The 5933-nt window shown below is 40.4% G+C and overlaps 1 pseudogene; it reads right to left on the bottom strand.

Annotated features, from left to right (window-relative positions):
- Positions 1–245: 245 nt before the first annotated feature.
- LOC100770123 lies at positions 246–1492 on the bottom strand (annotated as a pseudogene).
- Between the last annotated feature and the right edge of the window lie 4441 nt (positions 1493–5933).

Here is a 5933-nt window from a genome sequence, read left to right as displayed (position 1 = left end):
AACAGAGGAATAGGAACTATTTTAAAAATGGTAGCTTGTAAAGGATAAAGTTGGAGAGGTGAAGACATGAAAAAGGAAGATTTTTAAGTTTTTATTTTACAGCTTTGGGTGCTGCTAGATTATTGATTATAATCTATAAATATTTTAAATGAAGATTTACAAAACATTTTATTAGCTTTCCAGCATCCTCATTCTCTCTCTGTCTCTCTCAACTTGGTGTTGTGGTTGACATGACACTTGGGTAGTTGGTTGCATTATCTATATGCAAATTTTATAATTTACATCATGTTGCAATGTATATTATACATATAGTACACAAAATAATATCCTTCAGAACCATTATGCACAAGACATGCGTAATGGATTTATACTCTGGAGCTGGGGTAAGAGTAATTGATAACTCATTGTTATAGGCATGTTCAGTGATAGTTTGCAGCACAGGGCTCACAGGGCAATTGGACCTTGCACACAATTAGTAGTATGTTTCAGAGACAGGGTACTGTCACACTAACCAGGTCACCAGTACACAAGTACCACTAGCATCAGGGCATAGCTGTGGGGAATTGAGGTTTTCCCCAGGCCACCTTAACACAAATGTGTTAATCACAGCTCAGAAGAAAAGGAAACAGTGTGTGGTCTCCATAGAAACCCTGCTGCAGCCTGGATAGTGAAGATGTAGAAATGCAGCTCTCTCTGATTCCTCCAGAGCCCATCTATGCTCTTCTTCGAAGTTAGCCTCCTCTTCAGGTGTCAGAGTTACTCCACAACATCCAAGATTCCATTCTGTTCCAGGACTCAGGATTCACAGATGAAGAAGCCATCTTTTATTTCACAAGTACCCTTAATCATTCTGGAAATGATGCAGCCACCTAGGATTCTTTATCTTGCTCTTGACCAAATCTGCCAGAGAGAGACCAGAGGCCCAGACATGCAACCTTTTTATTTGATCACCTCACCCGCACTGTCAACTACCAAACAGGTGAACCTCTTTCCACTGCTTCTCATTTGTGCCAGTGCCAGGTTGGATTATTCAGGGAGATGCCAGTAGCATCCATGGCCCTCTGCATGAGCACACTAGTCTTCATACTCCCTAAGGACCCATCCATGACAGTTTAGCAGGTGGGCGCTCAGCCTTTCTCCCATCAAGTAACTGAACTGAGCAGAATCCAGATTGCAACACAACCACTTCTGATAGCTGAGCTTTGGGGAAAGCCACTTGTATTTCAAGCTGTGTAGGTCAAGATATCCAATGAGTTTGAAACAACAAGCAACTTGCAGTTTGGATCTCACAACATTGGGAATGATGATCTTAAAGAAGATCACGTTATGTTGGACCACACAGAGCTGACTCTCTCCCTCTTGCTGCTGGTCTCCAGTTATTATGATAATGACCAGCTTAGAGTTCCCAGGCACACTGCAGTCTTTTCCAGGGACAATATTTTGGTGTTCTAAGAGAAAGGCTGCCATGTTAGAGATCCATCATCTCTCCCTCCAGTTTGGCTGATGAGAATAGCTAGCACTGGAACCTCTATGGAAAGCAAATGGCAATAACTAGAGAGGAGAAATGAAAGCACTCCCTCCCCTAAACAACATCACTTTCCACAGGTTTGGAAAGATGCACATATAAAATATTCATTCCACTTCAGCACCAGACCATAATAGTCTTTTACTTCTGTCCTTTAACTAAGTATCTCTTAAATCGGTGGTTCTCAACCTTCCTTATACTGCAACCCTTTAATACAGGTCTTCATGTTGTGACGACCCCCCAACCATAAAATTATTTCATTGCTACTTCGTAATTGTAATTTTGCTACTATTATGAATCGTAACGTAAATATATGATGTGCAGGATATCTGACAAGAGATCCCCCTGAAAGGGTCATTCAAACCCCCCAAAGGGGGTCGTAACCCATAAGTTGAGAACCTCTGCCTTCAATGGAACTTACACTGCCTTTAAGACCAGTTAATTTTCCATCTGGATTTCAGTAGAAAAAAAAATAGGGCACCAAAGCAATGGTTCAGTGGGTGGGTTAAAGCATCTGACCTGAGTTCAAAACCTGAGACCTGTGTAAAGGTGAAAAAAGAGAACCAGCCCCACAGAGTTGTCTTCTGACATCTATACACTGTACCATGATGCGTGGGTACACCTCACACAATAACAATAAATACAATTTTAAAAATAGAACAAGGTATGGTACTACTCATGAAGAAATAAGCTATTGATCTAAACATTAATAGCATTTACACATTTTAAAATATAAGTATATTTTGAATATTTAAATTAAGGAACACAGTGGGAAAAGGAGACTACCAGCTCAGAAGAATCTTAGCCTGATGCTGTGTTTTGAATAGACTCTGAGAAGTAAGGTAATATTCCTACTCTTCAAATCCCCTGTGTATGTAAAAACAAAACTCTACTTCTCCCAGGATCCCTCTAGAACATTCTCATCATCAATTCATATAAAAGGAGAAAGAGTATTTTTTTATTTCTTCAATTTTTTGAGTTTATAGTATATTTACATCATTCACCCTTCCTCCATCCAAATCTAAATCTTCACATATATACCTCCTCACTCTCTTTCAAATTCACGGCCTCCTTCTTCATGAATTGGGGTGTGTGTGTGTGTGTGTGTGTGTGTGTGTGTGTGTGTGTGTGTGTGTGTGTTGTTCCTAAATACATAAATACAACTGGATCATTCTGTAGTGTTATTTATATGTATATGTTTTCAGGAATGACCATTTGGTTTTGGATAACCAACTAACATACTTTGCCCTGAGGAAGACTATTTCTCTTTCTCTCAGCATTATTTTTTAAACCTTTTAAAAATTAATAATCAGTTAATTAGTTTTTCCCAGCCTAATCACATTTTCCATTTCCACATCTCCTCCCAGTCCCTCCTCTCAACCACCCTCTCTCCCCTATACACTCCCTATCTCTTCCCTTCAGAAAAGTGCAGGCCTTCCATATATATCAGCCAGCCATGGACTATCAAGTTGCAGCAAGACTAGGCACATTCTCTCCTATTAAGGCTAGATGAGGCAACCTGGCAGGAAGAAAGGGTCCCAAGAGCAAGCCACAGAGTCAGAGACAATCCCTGCTCCCTCTACCAGAAGTCCCACAAGAAGACCAAGCCACACAACTGCAACCCATGTTCAGAGGGCCTAGGCCAGTCCCATGCAAGTTCTCTGGTTGGCAGTTCAGTCCCTGTGAGCCCCATGAACCCAAGTCAGTTTTCTGTGTGTTTTCCTATGGTGTCTTTGGTCCCTCTGGGTCCCATAATCCTTCTTCCCCTTCTTCCACAGGATTCCCAAAGGTTCTCTGTTGGGGCCCATAGAAGTGACTCGTTCCATCTTGACATAAAGTCAGAGAGTTCAAACTCAAACCCACTATTGCTTTTTCAAGGTTAAACAACAGAACGTTTAACCTAAGGTGTAGCTATTGTATATCTTGCCTTGACAACGGGATATTTGGCCTAAGGAGTAACTAATGGATGTTACCTTGACAACAGGATATTTGGTTTAGGGTGTGGTTACCAGATGTTTTGGTTATTGAGAAAGTGATTAAGCTTGCTTGTTCTTTGTATCTTGGTAAGGGAGTCTTTTACCATCCTACCTTTTGATTGGGATATATAAGAGCTTTGATTAATAAACTTGGAACTGAGCCTAGTACTCACAAGGTGCCCTCAGGACTCTATCTCTTGTCTCTAGCTTATTTCTTTCCTCAATCCACACTCCTTCCAAGTATAGACATGATAAGTGGGCTGGACCAGACAGTCCCCCTAATGTTTGACTGTGAGTCTCTGAATCTGTTTCCATCAGTTGTTAGATGAAACCTCTCTGATGACAATCTGGCTAGGCAACAATCTATGAATATAACAGAGTATCATTAGGAATCATTCCATTGACTCTTTTTTTTCTTTTCTGCCAGTTATGTTTGGTTCTGTCCAGCCTCTTGGTCCTGACCCTCCAGGCATTGTCAGGGGTGGGCTCCCTCTCATAGTATGGGTCTCAAGCTGGGCCAGTCACTGGTCAGCCACTACCATAATTTCTGTGCCACTTGTGTCCCAGCATATCTTGTAAGCAAAAGTCTTGGAGAGATCAGGGATATAAGGAACATAAGGCAATATACAGCAAGCCAACAGCCAACATCAAATTAAATGGGAGAAACTCAAAGCAATTCCACTAAAATCAAGAACAAGACAGGGCTTTCCACTCTCTCCATATCTATTCAATATAGTATTCTAGTTTTAGCTAGAGCTGAAAAAAACAACTGAAGGAGATCAAGGGGGTACAGATTGGAAAGGAAGAAGTCAAAGTATCACTATTTGCAAATGATTATGATAATATATATAAGTGAAATGAAATATTCTACCAAGGAATCCCTACAGCTGATTAACACCTTCAGCAAAGTGGTTGGATACAAAATAAACTTTAAAAAAATCAGTAGCTCTCCTATATACAAATGATAAATGGTCTGAGAAAGAAGTTAGGGAAACTGTTCTCAGCATTCTTTAGTTGTCTGTAGTTCTTTGTGTGGGGTTGAGAACTCGTGACTCCCCCCCCCCCCCCCCCCGCCCCGCCATCCACATTAGGATGTCCTTTGGTCTTGTCTTTGTTCAGCTCATATTTAGGCAGACATGTTGATGAGACATTATAGATGTAGCTTCTGACATTCTTAGGAGACACAATCTCACAGCAAACTCAATGTTCCTTTGGCTCTTAAATCTTTCCAGCCTCTCTTCCACAGTGATCCCTGAGCCTTGGGTGCAGGCATTGTGTTGTAGATGTAGATCAGTCGGTACTGGGCTCACAACTCTGCCCTTCGAATTGGTTGTGGTTTTCTGTTGCAAAGAGGTTTCCTTGATGAGAGGTATGTATTCCAAATATATTAGAAGATAATTAGGGATTATGCTGGTTTAGTAAAGTAGTGATGGTGGTAGGTTTTTAAGAGGAGAAAACCTGAATGATTGCTTGAATCCTCTGCTCTTTTCCAACAGACAATGTTTCAAAGAAGACAGTAGCCTGAATTTCCTCTGTTCTGAGATAAGGACACTCACAACTATACTGATAACATCCAGTTCTTCAGGTTGTTAGAGACTAGAACCTGAGCATGTCAAGAGGGTAAAAGGTACTATTAAGTTCTTTATTTCAAATAATAATGTGGCCAGGCAGTGGTGGTGTATGTCTTTAATCCCAGCACTTGGGAGGCAGAGGCAGGCAGATCTCTGTGAGTTTGAGACCAGCCTGGTCTATAAGAGCTAGTTCCAGGATAGCTTCCAAAGCCACAGAGAAACCTTGTGTCGAAAAACAAAATAATAATAATAATAATAATAATAATAATGTGTCATCTATGAATAAATATGCCAATCAACATGAAGAAGTTATTAGGATTTAAGCCTCTTCATGTAATAAGAAAATCCAACCCAAATGGCTTAAATAATAAAGCTATTCATTGTCAGCTGAAGAAAGATACTTCTGGGGTTGGTTAAACCTTTCAGCTCAACATCTTCAAGGCTCAGCTACCATCTTTGTTCTTCTCTACAGGCCTCAGCCTGCTCTGCCTAGGTAAATCCAGATACCCCTTGAAGGCGTAACAGTCTAAAATAAAATTTAAAAAAAAAAAGACATTCTTTATTTCCAAATATCTCTTAAGAGCAAGGAGAAACATTCCCAGAGGTCATTGGGGTACACCCTCTGCCTTATTGGTTAGAATTGTATCATGTGTCTATGCATGTGTCAACCAATCATGGATGAGTGGTTTAATATTGCTCTAGCTTAGACCTACCATTAACTTCTCCTTGGAATTCCTGGAAAGATTACAGAGGGAAAACAATATAATCAGAGTTCTGTTTGTTGCCAAGTTAGAGGACACAGTTTTATATTTTGAGTGCCTGAGCAATGTCCAAAGATACATAGTATTAAAATACCTTTTG

Source organism: Cricetulus griseus, chromosome 2 (genome assembly GCF_003668045.3).
Source record: "Cricetulus griseus strain 17A/GY chromosome 2, alternate assembly CriGri-PICRH-1.0, whole genome shotgun sequence".
NCBI lineage: Eukaryota > Metazoa > Chordata > Mammalia > Rodentia > Cricetidae > Cricetulus > Cricetulus griseus.
The sequence above is the reverse complement of the archived record's forward strand: the minus strand, read 5'-3'. Positions and strand labels throughout refer to the sequence as shown.